Source organism: Bombus pyrosoma, linkage group LG3 (assembly GCF_014825855.1).
Source record: "Bombus pyrosoma isolate SC7728 linkage group LG3, ASM1482585v1, whole genome shotgun sequence".
Taxonomy (NCBI): Eukaryota; Metazoa; Arthropoda; class Insecta; order Hymenoptera; family Apidae; genus Bombus; species Bombus pyrosoma.
The window spans coordinates 13303665-13318816 of NC_057772.1; the positions used below are offsets into that span (position 1 = coordinate 13303665).

Here is a 15152-nt window from a genome sequence, read left to right on the forward strand (position 1 = left end):
CTTTGGCGTGCTGTTTCGACCAAACGGAATCTCGTTTGCTTCACGACAATACGATGATCGTCCTCCTCTTCGGAGAGTTTAAAGGGAACGAGATGTCGAGATCAAGGTGCTGGTCTTGGTCATTCAGGAAACATCTGATCGACAATACGCTGTTTTCTGAATTGTTTAAGCGAGAAAGCTGTGTGTAACGTCTCGCTTCACGAAATTGCTACCGTACCGACAGATTACGTTCACTTCAATTAACTTTGCGGTTACAGCTTACGGAAGAAACATGCGCCCTCGTTAAGGAGATATGACTGATAATCGAGATAAATGTAAGTTGCAGTACGATTAAAGAACATGACTAAAGAACATGATACAACAGTTCCAAGCATTCTTAATTTCAAACACTTCAGTTTGGATTGGTTGTACGAACGGTGTTGAATTGGACCGAATAAAATAGCTGCGAATCTCATAGATAGAAAATACGTCTAATATAGAAATATTACTACATATGTCTTTCCTTCTCTAAACGATGTTTATACATCGTAGATATTTTTTAAATTTAGGGTTACATTTATATACATTTCTTTATCTTAAATACCTAGATGCAATAAACGAAAAACAAATAAATTATTACGTCACGCTTACATTAAAATATTTATTTTATATTATTGGTGTTTAACTAATAACAATGTATTAATTACAAAAGAGAATTTACTTACAAGTAAAATTTTTAAATTAGTGTGCGAGTTAAAAAATGTAATCCCGTAAAAAAAAAAACAAGCCTTAAAGCATCGTACGCAAACAATGAAAGAACCGGCTATAAATATGTTCCACTTTACGCAATACTCATTAACGTTCGATTTATTTTGCACTGATTTGAAGGCGGTTTACTCATCAGCATCGTCGATAGCGATGTGCACTTTCATAGCCGGTGACTTGCAGGTACCTCAGCGCGATGCAGGTGAGAGTTACTTGCACCTGGATACACCGAAATTAACCAATACCGAGCAACAATCGAATCGACATTCTATCGAAAATGCAATCGGCCAAAAGAATTAAATAATTAAATAATCGCGTTTCTTGTCGTAACAGATTTTGTTACTTGACACACGATTTATATAATTCATTTATTAGCGCATGACCGAATCAATCCAAAATAATTAACATAGTTCGCGGCTTTTTTATGTAATTCAGAAAGAATTGGAAGTTACTATCCTTTTCCCTTTCTATTTTAATGTTTAAACGCCTTCTGTTTCACATTATGATCAATATAATGATATAATCTTGTTCCGGTATTATGTGAAATCTGAGTGAGCGTGAACTAAAAATCACAGAAACCTGAACGGAACCAGCCTCCCCTGAAGGCGTGTAAAATCCCCAATTTTTCTTCGAACCACGTTCCTTAATTAAGAAAACACCCGTTTCCTAGTGTCCGTGAAGGGGGGGGGGGGAGTTCGCGGCTTCCGACTTCCTCTGCTAGCCGGACAGATAGTCGGTTCCTGGTTTCCAATGAACGGTTCTTTCTTATGGTTTGCGTCCAATATCCATGGAGCATAACATATGCGGGCAGATGGTTTCTGCCCTCTTCCATTCCCCCCCTCTCTTTCACCAAACCTGGCCACATTCGATTTTGGCCTTTCCTTCTCTCTTATTTCTCTTTGCCGCGCTCTTTCTTTCTCTGCTTCCCTCCTCCTGTCTCCCTTCGTTCAATCGTACGCGCAGCGACCCGATCCAAAAAAGCCCGGGGCACCCTCTACGTAGAGTGCTCTTGCCTGTTGCCCACCCCAAAAATATCCCAAGACTCATCCAACCACCCTGTGCACCCATCAGCCACGTGCACAGTGGTTCTCTCCTTCGCTGACAACCACTTGTAGAGTTGTAGAGTCTCGCTTTTTATATATATCTTCGGATATTGCCGCATCTCTGATGCTACGTGGATTTCCGGCGATGCGGTGATTAACATTATCATATCGTTGACCATTCCAATCATTTTAGTTAACTTTCGTCTTTCTACGGAAATTAAGTGTCGCTATGACGAAACCCAATTAGAAAATGGTTTATTTTTATCAGAAATTTTTATAATGTTTGGAGATTGTTGCACTAATCTCGCGGACATTTATACGTATTTGTAATGTATACTTATAGTAGATTCATCTTTCTTCTTTTTATTTTTGTATTGTATATTTTTGTTGAAGAATATCAAGAAATACTTCAGTACTTGATAGACATAGCGATATTTGCACAGCAATTGAAAGTAGACAATAAATAATTTAATAGATTCTACTTCTTTTTTAATTGCACTATTTCTAGGATGCAGTAATTCATAGCGCAATAGATCCTTTTGTAGAAAAATTGTAGCTTTGTAGTCAAATTATATATTATTAACAAGCTGATAATGAAGTTAACAACATATTTGATTGTCACGTACATTCAATAACATTTTCCTAATGTAACAAACATTGTATCTATTTCAAATGATATCGATACACCTCGAAGTCAGTACATATTGAACGTATCTTTGACGAATGGAATTTAAACTTCCAACGCACCAACAATTTTGCCGATATGAAAAATCAATAAGTTGTCTGTAAACGAGTTCCTTTCTTTTCTTTCCGCTGCATGTCTACTTGCAGTCGCTGACTAGAATCGTGCATTGCAATGTTAAGGCAACCTTGCACACGTGAGAGAAGCGCAGGAGAGTGAATTTTAGGGGTGGATTCAGCCCCGTGGCATGCGACGTTATTCTTTTGTGTCTTCGACCCCGTGCGTTCGCACCAGCGCCGTTCTCCTTACTCTTTTGCTCTATCTCCCCTTTTCCACCAACTTACTCTCTTTCTTACTCTCGCTCTCTCTATTCCACTTCATATTTCTTTCTTTCCCCGCGTCTGTCCTCCTCTGTTTAGCACGCTCGTGCGTCAGGGGTGCCACGCAACCCTCCATTTATCTCGGCGAGTGCCTGCACATGCGTGTTCGCACGAGGCCAGTGGTTTTCAAGCAATTAACGGTTAGAGAAATGTCTGTGATTTTTTAAATCCTGGCATTACGTGATTGCCTAATGATACTCCATTCAAGGCGGAATGATTTTTGCACGACGAAATCTGATCGTTGCCCCTGCGAACGTTCCTCCGTCATTAGCGATACAGTTCGTGCTTGGCATTGTTCACCGTAGCTGAATTATAACCCCTGATCCCGTAGATTTAGCTGAGAACCGCCTTTTTATGTAAATTGAATATAGCAGTTTCTTTATGCCGCATCGAACTTTTTGATTGACTACGCGTTATTCTCCTTTGGGTGGAATCGTGCATGTCAGACGCTCGTAAACTAACAACTTTATACGGAAACACGCGACGAAATTGCATTCGTAGCAGATGAAAAATTTATAAAACGCGAAGAATCGTCTTAAACACGTTTCGATAAATAATTAAAAGCTATAATTGAAATTGAAATGAAGTGCAAAGTTAGACATTTTGTTGTTGCTCCCGTTCTTAAAATTTGTGTAAAAGTATCTTGATGTTACCGTCATTTAATAAAAAAAATATATCGACGAAAAATAAAACGCAGTTAATTCGATTGAGGATCACTGTGTCACCACATGAGATCAGTGCAGTTATGCCGGATCACGGTTCTCGTATCGGCATACGTTTCGGCCGTAAGTTCTGGTAGGGGCGACATATGCCACCTGAATGCCGAAAATCAGGGGAGCAGTCAGGTTTCTGGATCAAGTCGAAGTTCGGGGATGCAAATTGGGATTAGCCCTTGCCGATACCATGCCGGTTCGCCCAGATATGCCTGCATATTGCGTGCGTATGCATTAGTCGCGTATGCATATCTAATTTATCATTTTATGCGCCGATACGACTGAAAGGATTTCTTGTTCCTTTTTTATTTTCGTCCAGACTTGATGGTTTGTTCAATAGTACAACCGTCTGTACACGTAGGTACATATGCTATTTACGTGCAACAGAGTATGTATAAGTATAGGTGAAGTGTATACAAAATGATGTATTTCCAGTATCTCTTGCTTTCCAGTATGAAATATCCTGTCGCGATGAGTTATTTTCCGTTCGTAGAGTAACGTACTTACATTTCGTTGTGAGACGTGTTTTTACTTTTTGTATAATCTTAGTTTAATATTTCATATCGAATGTAACCACGAAGTCGGAGAAACATCAATTTTATTCGTTTATCAAATTAATAATCAGAAAATGTTTACAAGTTGAAAATGACAAATTTTTCAAGGGAGAAATATCAAAGTAAAGATTCACTGTGTTATTTGATTTTTCATTTAATATGTAACAGATTGTATCAATTTATCTAATGTGTACATATATGCCCATGTATAACATTGACATTAGGATTAAATATTGAGTCGAGACTTGTAATTGCCATAAGTTTCATTCATTGAATAATATGCATTTTCATGCAAAATAGAATCCACGAAATTTCAATTTTTCTAATTTAGTAAATATCAAACGGTTTATTTTACAAGAATTATAAAGTCTGGTAACGATAAATTTATTAGTACATGTAAAATATTATATTTTATTAATTTTATATTATAACACTAGAAAGTACCTATGCTAATTCTTTACTTAGTCTTGTTGTGACTTTCGATTTTATATGTTCCAATTTTACTTTTATTTTCATAAACAAATAAAGCTTTTAATATCCCAAGGAGATCTATGTCTAACATAAAATTGAAACGTGGATCATAGACACTAATAACAATTTTTTCATACTTTATTTAAACTCGTCCTATTCTTTAACGTTAGAAAAATACAATTGAGACAAAAATGACAGAAAAGTATAGCGCCTTTAATGTTTTACAAATGTCAAACTACGATATATCGATAATTTATCACTTTAGTTGGCGAACGAAATTGTGCTTTAAATTATTGCTTCTTTATTAGTTATCACACAAATATCCAATAAATTAAATTTATTATATCCCTAAATTAGATTTAGCACATTTATAATGTTCTGAACTCAATAAAAACATTGTGTACATTGAATATTAATACCCGTTATGAGTTAGATACTTTGTAAGATTTACGAATTGCATTTTAAAATGTAAAATAGAAAATGTAAAATCATAAACATATCAGAAAAAGAATACACATGTGCTGGACTGTGTCAGGACTGAATTAATGGAAATATTAAATAACTATATGCAGGCGGCCGTTTGAACGTGCGCACGCATACATAATTCACGGTTTTCGTGGTGGATATGGGAAAAGGGCCTGCGGTCTGCTTCAACCGAATGTTATGTTGATCGTATCACCAAAAATAATAGCAATGACCGTTCACCATATTTATTACATCTATCTTTAAGTTCAGTATTTTAATTCCCTTTCGATGACCTATATTCGAGTGAAAGATATACTAATTGGTGGCGGATGTTATTTCTGTCAAAATGTATTGAACCCACAATTATCTTGAAGTAGGTCCGTAATAGATAAATAAGTGAAATGTAATAATACGATATAAGATATTAATTTGTACAAGGTATAAAAAAAATAAGAATATATAATCAAATGTGGTTTTATTTTACAGTAACTGTACGATTTTTCTGTCATTGTTACTTATTTCTTTATTGCTCAAATTAATTAGATTCAGTAACACGCTGTTTATAGAAAATCTTCCACAACAGAGGCAAGTTCTGTTTTTAAAATGATTAAAGATAAGAAAAATGTCACAAAGCAAAGGAAAATAATATAAAATGAAGTATACTCCGGAATTAATTTTATGTATTTTCATGCGTCGACGCATATAAAAAATACATTGTAACTTTATTCTAAACCTGATACGTTTGGTTACGTTAATTGATACATGTAATTTCCCAACTTTTATCAAAAAGTGTTAAAGTAGGTTATGTACATGCCGTGAAATCATTCGAGAATTATCGCAGTTTTAGATAAATTAATTTATTCCATCGGCAAATATCATGTTTATTTTCCTATTATTTTTCATTTTTAATAATGTAATACACGATAAAAAAAGAGTAATTTTTAATAAAAATAAAAAGAAAGAATTTTTATAGGTATTTTGAAACAACTATTTAAGTCTCTTGTTTTGTGTTAGTCGCGATAAAAATTAGCAAGATTCTCCGTATTGCATCGTAAGCTGCTCTATAAAGTTCAAAGGGTTAAACACGAGTATATGTTTAAAATAGACAATACAAAATTTGCTCATAAATTAGAGCTAATAAGTTACCAAATAGAAACCATTACACAATAATGAACTTTATTAAACACTGTCAAGTTTCATTAATTGCTCTTATCCTTCTGTTTGCCTTCCCACTGTCATCCGTCACTTGTGCTATATATCTGTAAATACATGCAAAGCGCAAAGATATTGGGTGCAAACAGTCCTGGAAATATTCGTATCAGAAAGATTGTATACTAAGCACCCGAATGAAAGAAAGCGAAATCTCGCTGTCAAAATTCGACGAAAGGTAGGAGATTTCCCGTAAGAAATGGATATCGGCATGACACGATCGAATCTGAACAATAAAATCTCACGTCCCTCACTATCCGACGAGCGACCAAGAACCAGGGAAACTGAAAGAGAAAGACGTCCCAATCGTGAAAATAAATCTCCATATCTGACACGAGGCGGAATAGATCGACGTTCTTCTATGGAAAAACCATGGAAGAATACTCTTTCAAGTTATGGAACCAGAGAGGGGGACGAAGGGTGATAGAAACGAAAAGAGAAAGGAGGGGGGAGGGGATAAGGCCGGGTTGAAGGAAAAAGGAACCCAATGATTTCTACTTCGCTATGAAAGAAATCCTGCACGAGCCGTTGAGGGTAGAAAATGAAACGACAGAGCGAGGGAAAAAGAGAAGATAGGCTGGCAGAAAAAGAGGAGGAAACTACTGGAAGTAGCGGTTCGTTCTTCGTAGCACGGGGGTCGTCTCGAATCCGTCTGCTCAAAGAAATTCCCTCGAAGGAGAAGAAGAGGAACCCTCTACGAGGCCGATGCCCGTTCTGAACTCCCTTCGGCGTTTCTCTTCTCTCTGTTTCGAAGGAAAAGAAGAAAATGTTGTTCAATTCGGCTGTCATTCGATTGATACCGTAAGCGCTATAAGGAAATTGATGGCAGGGAGCATATTATTATAGAAAAATGCTGTGGATATATCGTACACATGTGATATACTAGGGATAGTAGATGATTCTTAAATTTCAACTTAGTCAGCACTATAATAAGATACAACTAGCATCGTTATATCGATAAAGTTTGAAAAATTCTGTAAAATGTAGAAGTGCATACATTTCGTAAAGATCATAAAAGTAATTTATGATATGAATATTAATAATATAAAATAAGGTTTATTACTATAGAATGTAATATGATATGAACAGTCATTTTAAAACTAGAGATACAGGTAGAGATACAGGTAGGAGATAGAGTCTTACAAAAACACATTGAAGTTTACTACAATCTTATAATGAATTGTTATCTGTTCAAATGCTTCTGTGACCTCTGAAAAGTCTATTCACATGTGCAATAATTATCTTGTAACTCCTATATACATTGTTGAACTAGTTTCAATCTTTACTAAAAAATTTAGTCATTGCAGTCGTATTTCATTATAGTGTTAATAAAACTTCAAAATACTTTATATATCATATATTCCTACAAGATTTTTATAATAAGTATTCAAATAATTAATCATTGCTACAAAATAATATATCGACCTCATTATTTACCAAACGAGCTCTGAAGCATATGTTTGAACTTGAGATTTACTGGGGCGGGAGGAAGGGATCGAAGAAGTTCGCGCAGGTCGATTCGTTCCTTTCATTCGATCTAATCCGCAAGAACGATGCTTGCTTAGCTGAATCAACTTCCGTTGCCGTTGAGATATTCTTTGGTCGCGATTTGTCAAGTTTAGCCACCAATCTTACGAGAGAATCGAGTGTTGAGAAACAAGATTACAGGTATCAATTTTACTTTCCTTATTTGAACTGGTTGCAATTTTAAACGTCCAGCTGTCCGTTAGCATACAAATTTTCAATCGTCCAAAAGTCGATATCGCTGCTGTCCGGATTTTATTGTAACATAAAATAACAATTTATATTCGTTTCTCTCTCCTTTGCCTCTGATTTCGTTTCTTGAAAACTATCACGCACAAAATCTATTAAGTAGTAAAACTTTAACTGTGTTACCAAGTCAGATTAGTTAATTCGAACGAAGGTATATACATTTCAGACGAATACGTCGTTTGTTCTTTGCACCGAAACGCGAAGTAAGCATAATTTTAAAAGTAGTAAGATTCTATTTAACAGATTTTTAAGCTGACAAGTTGGAAATTTTTGAACTTTATTTTTGTAGAATATTAACATCTCTGTTACTTTTAATGTATTATGTCTCTTCTTAATACACTTTAAGTAAATGAAAACTTCAATAAAGCATTTTAGTGGTCGATTAATCTTATATAATCTATGAAAAAGTGCCGTCTGAGAAGATATCTCCTGTACAATATGTTATCAACTAATAATCTTAGTGAATGGACAAGTGATAGGTTGCAAGTTAAAGACTTCAATGTTGATTCTAATGCATAAAGAATTCTTCCAATTTCATGTTAAATAGGACACTCAGCTAACTTGTCATTTGTACAGTTTATTTATTGTTATGTAAGGAACTTTATTTCTATAAGTAACATTTAATTTGCAATTTGTCAAATTTTACCACTAACATTAGTTAGTAACTAATTTAATTATGCAACAGAGTCTAGATAACTAAATAGAGGTTTAAAAAATTGTTTGATATTTAATTATTGGGAAATTATCAGGGGAATTAGTTTATAATCGTATGTGTGAACTGCATAGTTCGTGAAATTCCCTACTTTATTAAATTTTTACAGATACTATAACGCGTTAGAACGTTTCTACCAAAACATTTCGTATTTCCTTTCCAATTCGATACCTTTGTGTCTTTGTTTCAATTCAATTATACTTAGCAAATCCAATTTGAAGCTTAATATTATTACTTCAGTAGCATCCAATGTTATAACAACAAACGAATGAAATTCGATTTAATCCAGAAGAACGTATGCGAGGTTCTTCAAGACCGAATATACCCAAGTTAAAATAATAAATTAATCACTATAAAAATAAAAAGTGATTGGCTCGCCAATGTAAACGTGATCAAACCAATAAAAGATCGTTTCACACTGTACATCTTATGATAAAATGTATAAACAAAATCATGCGAACAGGAATATGTGATTCAGCTTAATCTCGTTCGATAAAGCCTTTCTCAAATTTATAGAATCGTGTGATTTTAATGTGATAAAAGATTAACATAATTAGTGGAAGCATCGGTATTGATCGAGACCGCGGTCTTAATGACTCTTTTGAGGTTTTTCTATCATGTTAATTTTCTGTTAGCGTGCCTCCACGCACCGTACAACCTTGTGAAGCGTATTTCGAGTAAGTGTGGCACGCGCCGGAATACGTGGAAGTCGGTATCATGGGATAAGCTGGAGAGAAGTTGCAGTACAAGAAGTGGTCAGAAGACGGTCGGAAGGGGGCGGGGGGCGGGGGGTTGAGAGAGAGGGGAAGACAGGTGCATCGCACCGCCAATTATATTTCGGAAGGGAAAAACGAGCAGTGCATAAAAACATGAAAAAAGTCCGCAGGCGCGCGCGCACGTACGTACACAGAGTAGGAAAAGCAGAGGAACGGAGAGGGAGACAACTACCCGCTGAAAGAACCGAACTAAATGAAGAAAAATAAGTGTGTGCACTGCGAATAATGATAAACATGGTGGGCAACAACGCGGGAACGTAAATACAATATAGCAAAGCGAGCAGTCCTACTTTATTTATATTTTATTTTTACTATCTACGCTGTCGCACATTTTTTCAAAGTTTGGATATTTTCAAAAATTTTCAATATAAATTCCATTTCATGCGCAAATTAATTAAAAAAAATTAATTTCTCCGTTCAATTTTCGTGCTGTCACGGGCAATGAAAATTTAAAAAATAAGCGGAATGAAAAATATTGACACGAAATAGAAGAGCGGACAAGGAAACTGTATAAATGAATTTATAAACATTTGTAACGTTTTTCTTTTCGAAACACGAACCTTGGTTGCAAAATGTTTCACTGTAAAGTTTCACTGCACGATAGAGTACAAGGCTTAATATCTCTTTCACGCGTGCTACATAAAGCATGGCTACATAAAAACTGCAAAAATTGTGGAATACTGAGAAGTCATTAGAAAAAAGATAAAACATCGTTGAGTTTCGAAGGTGATAACTATGTAGTACGAATTTCTATTTTTTCTGTTTAGAGATACTTCAATGGAGAGGCATAACTGTTAAGTCATACGGACATAAATGCATGCGGTTCAAACATATGCTATATCGAAATATATGAGTATGGAATACCGGTCGAAACTCTGCAATTATTTAACGCTGTATGAAACACGTAATGCAAAATGTAGAACGTAGAATACCTATTACAAGGTGAGATGCGAAACATAAACTTTAATGTATAACGTAACAGTCATAAAACAGGAGGAGGTGAAATTTTTGCTTCAGATAGAAGTAAATTTCTCTGGTGAAGCAGTGCAAGGTAGAAAGTTTACGTAAGAACAGAAAACACTTGTATACAATCAACCGTACATCCCATAAAAAGAAACGGAGCAAAAATAAACAAATCGAATTATTAACGTACCTTATTAAGTTTGCTGAACGTTCGTGGTTGAACGAACAAAACCATTTAGTCGTTTCAACTGCTACACATACGTTTTATAAGATAATATAAATTTTCATTAAACGTCCTTGTAACAAGAATTCCAACGGTCGGATGCGTCGACCTGCAAGAAAACGAATTTACCCAACTTGTCTTCTCTCCTTTCGAAAAAGCGTTGCGAAAGCGTTGATAAAAGGAGACAAACGAATAAAAAGACCCAATATATACGTCAGAAAGGAAAAAAGTTAATAAGCACGGCACGCGCCCTGCCTCTCCTTCCCTTTCTTTAATCGTTCGGCTCCCTACTTTGCAACATTCTACTTTCTTCCTCGCTCGCATCCTTCACTGACACCAGTCTCTACAAACGTGATCAAAATTGATATTTCGTTATTATAAAAGATTATGTTTATAGTATCTATTAATAATAGGTTTTGCTTGGACGGTTGGTTATTGATTACAGGATACCCGAAAGATTCAATAACTATATCACATATTGGTACGCTCTTCTTCTTAACACGTGTATGAAAGTTCAATGGTGAAATATTTAATCGATTAATTAATTATTACATTAGTTGGTTTAACATACATTCCTTTACAAATTTATCAAATGAAAGAATATTAAATAGATGAATAATTCGTATGTATCTTCTTGCAGAAAAGAAAAGGATTTGTTCAAAATTGCTTAACCAGAAATTACCTGCATTTTGGCATAATTATAAAATCATACAATATTTTGAAACATATTTAGGAATATTCAGAATATTTTGTTCGTATCAAATTTTTATTGCGTACATTTTGTACAATATAAAAATGCCGAAATATTTCGTTTATAAAAATGTTCGCGTGTTTTAAGGTAAAAACAAATTGAATGACCCGCTTAACTGTGAGAAAAACAAGTAACGAAGTAAAAAGGGAAGTTGAACCGATGACCGAGACACTGCTAATCTTCGAAGAGTCAATTAAGGTGAATGAAACATCACCGAAAGAACTCTAAGTTCAATCAGAGTCAACATAGTAGCAGTTCTATACGGCGACTCGTTCCACTCGTTTATTGCCCTAAACGATGCGACATCGTAGATTAATCCGGATCTCCTACCACTTGTTTGGTTTTTCTCTTACGGGAAGGAGGAAAGGATGGACGAAAGTGACTGTGGTAGCACGTGCACGGGGCGAACGTACAGAGGAAGATGAAGGGTGGGATAAGACAGAAAGAAGGAAGAAGAACGAAGTCGGTGGCGTGCGAACAGCAGGTGCACGACCTCTTCATGAAAACCGTCGCTTCTCCAACTTCTTTCTTCCTCCTCTTTCCTCCTCGTTCCACTATTGGTTTCTTTTTTCATGGATGATCGTTCTTGTCCACCCATTATTCTCGTGTCAACTCCATCCGAGTTCCGTCGTAATTAACGGCAAATCTCAGCTTCCCAAAAAAATTAAAGAAGCCACAGTGATATTTTTAAAGAAGATTTAATCTTTAATATTTCGATTAATTAGTGTTGAATCCCTAGTTAACAGTTAATAGGTAACTTGTACAGACTTCTATTGCACGGATAGTTTTTACGATTTCGTGTCAAATAAGGCAGTCAGGTAACTTGTAATTTGCAAAGTTTACTTGCCAAACTTTGCCCGTTTTACCACATTCGGTACTGTCTTGCAAAAGAATTTACTAATTTGTAATAGTTGAATCACTAGGTATGAAAAGACGCTCGATTTAGACGGAATCGTTGTTCGATACAGCAATCCGCTTGTGAATTACCGCAATATCAGGCTGCGTTCATACCTACCGGCTTCTTAAGGTCGATGATTGTTATTACGGCACAGGTAAATTCGTACTCTCGTGCCGTGCATGATTGCCTGGGATTTCAGCAGGAATTTAATACCGATGGCTTAATTCCATCGTTTCGCACCATATAATATAATAATGCACATACTTCCGGCAATAAAAGCTGATCGGAGTTCGGTCAGTTGTAACCAGATGCAGTAGATTTTTTAGAAATGTTTGACTCTCTTCATTTTGATAAAATGTTAAATGAAGCTGTCAGTTTAATGAGGAAGGTATTTCATTATTATCATATGAAATTGTACATAATCTTTTATAGTTAATATTATAATTATATTATATATTATATTGCAATATAATAATTAATATAACATAATATTATATAGTGTCTCAGAGAACTATTTAAACACTTATACAAGCTTTTTATGAATATATTACGTGTGTAATGCAAAACTTTTTGAAGAAGAACTTTACACTTTAGCAGTGTAATGAGACACGGCAATGATAATTATATTGATATGAAAGTACAAAGCTGTGGCTAGTTCTGGTGTTTTTAATTGTTTGTACTGCCTTAAAATGATTTTTTAAAAAAATTAAATGACTCACTTTCTGCTTGATTTTCATAACAAGATTGCAGCCCTGTCAAATAATTCCTTCGAAGTTGTAATTTGGTTTTCATATGGACTCTGTAAGCTGGTACATGCAAAGAATCTTTTAATGGTTCCATTTTAAGGATTCTTACATTATATAATTGCAACGGATGCGATTCTGCCTTCATACTAAAATCGCTAATATATATTAATGATTCAAAATGTCTGATAAAACAAGATCGGAATGAAAGATCTGATAAAACATTATTGCAGTCTTTTATTAATTTAAAAAGTTGTCATAGTAACATAACATGTCAAATAACAGATAATGATAATCTCATAAAGGCATAAAGGAATTAGGATTCAGGGAAACAACAACTGCGTTTATCCTGAAGATACAAGTAATCTCATTTCTTCAGATATAATGCTATGCAATTTCACTATATAGAAAGGTGATTCATGACATGAGCTGCTTGTTATTTGCCGAAAATGACAGGATGTGATATTAGAGCCATTACATTCCATTATAATTAAATCCTTCCTATTGCGCTAGATCATTCATAATAAAGGTTAGCATGACGTATTTCTCAATCAGTCAACGTTAATAATAAGATAAACGACGATTGAAGATAACGAGAGGAGAAAAATAAACAGGTTACATAATTCAAATGCATCATGATGATTGATGAACAAGCATTGGCTATGATCATGAGGAATTAAATTTGATAGCTAGCAAGCTACATATTTGATAGACACTTGCACTGAATAAAATAACTTTTTGATGTAATAATAAAGCCTAAAATTAAAAACTCGCAAATTAAAATAAATTATAGATAATATAACTCCGTTATTGCTTCAAAGCCCGGTTTATGTTACTTAAGTAGTCAAGAAATTCATTATATACATAATCACAATGGATTTTACGAATTCATTCTCATTTCGAAATATGTAAAAAAAGGGATGAAAATCAATTGGAAACGTTTAAAAAGAGCATACGCAGGAATTCGCAATTTATATCTTCATCGTATTAAAGTGTCAAGGTATGAAATTCCTCGAAATTAAAAATCGGCCGTATTAACGAAAATCCAGTAACTTTAATTCGTTCTTTAGCTCACGGCATTTACCTAAATCAGCACGTTTGCCCGATAATTGCGGCAGTCCACGGGACAATTAAAGACCAATATTATGAGAACTTACCTCAGTTAATAGCAGGTTTGGCTGTTAAGCCATTATGGATAAAAACCGAGAAAACGAACTGCCCGGTCTCTGGTCCTCTTGTTCGCTCCTACCCATTGGCCACTCGTAATTAAAAAAGATAAAACTGGAGGATCACTTTCGCGGTTTCCGTCTTTATCTCGATGGTGTGCCAATCCATCGTGGTGCCTAAAGTACGCCGCATACATAAGTCGGTTCTGGCAGAAAACGTATAGCGGTTTCGCTGTGGCTCATTAGCTCGCTATCGCGGTTGGCGCGAGCGAGTGTTGCCTTCGGCCTGGCACCTTGCCTTCGCGACAGACAGGTGCATCTCGTACTTTTGTCCTTGTTTCACGTATCACGTGTGAAGTCCAGCCATCCTTGTCCACCGGTCCGATAACGAGAACGAACGGCCAACGAAGAGCAACAATCATACGACGAAGAGGTCCGAGGCACGTGGCACCGAAATAATCGTTTGAATTGCTCTTGCGACCTGCACGATATGCAGATGCCTCGGGGAATTGTGGCCTTCCCGAGAAATCGTTGAAATTACTTTACTAGCACAATTTTTCTTTTACTATATTCTACATTTAATAAGCTGCCATTATTATCATTATTTCATTGTTGTTAATACGATGTCCTGTTTGCGGTCTTCATGATTTCTGTCATATGCACTTCCAGGTAGTGTTAATTTAATAAACTTCCATCATAGTGAATTTCTGATATTCTGAATCATGTTAATGTCATTAATTTTTTATTGTTTCTACCCTAATGGCCAAATTTGTAATTGTATTGTTATATATTTCGTAATTAATAGCTATTCATTGCGTTCGCAATATATTTCTAATGTTTTACTTCGCCAAATTATCAAATTAATAGCTGTTTGTTGCATTTATAA

At 35.2% G+C, this 15152-nt stretch overlaps 1 long non-coding RNA gene across 2 annotated transcripts; it reads right to left on the reverse strand.

Moving 5' to 3' along the window:
• Nucleotides 1–386: 386 nt before the first annotated feature.
• Nucleotides 387–14533, reverse strand: LOC122565690. 2 transcript variants are annotated; one of them, XR_006316240.1, is made up of 3 exons: nucleotides 14258–14533; nucleotides 10676–11051; nucleotides 387–7004 (listed from the first exon to the last, which is right to left on the reverse strand). It is a non-coding gene; the product is annotated as an uncharacterized LOC122565690 (long non-coding RNA). The 2 variants fall into 2 exon arrangements; XR_006316239.1 differs by having other exon boundaries at nucleotides 388–7004; nucleotides 10676–10817; nucleotides 14258–14525.
• Between the last annotated feature and the right edge of the window lie 619 nt (nucleotides 14534–15152).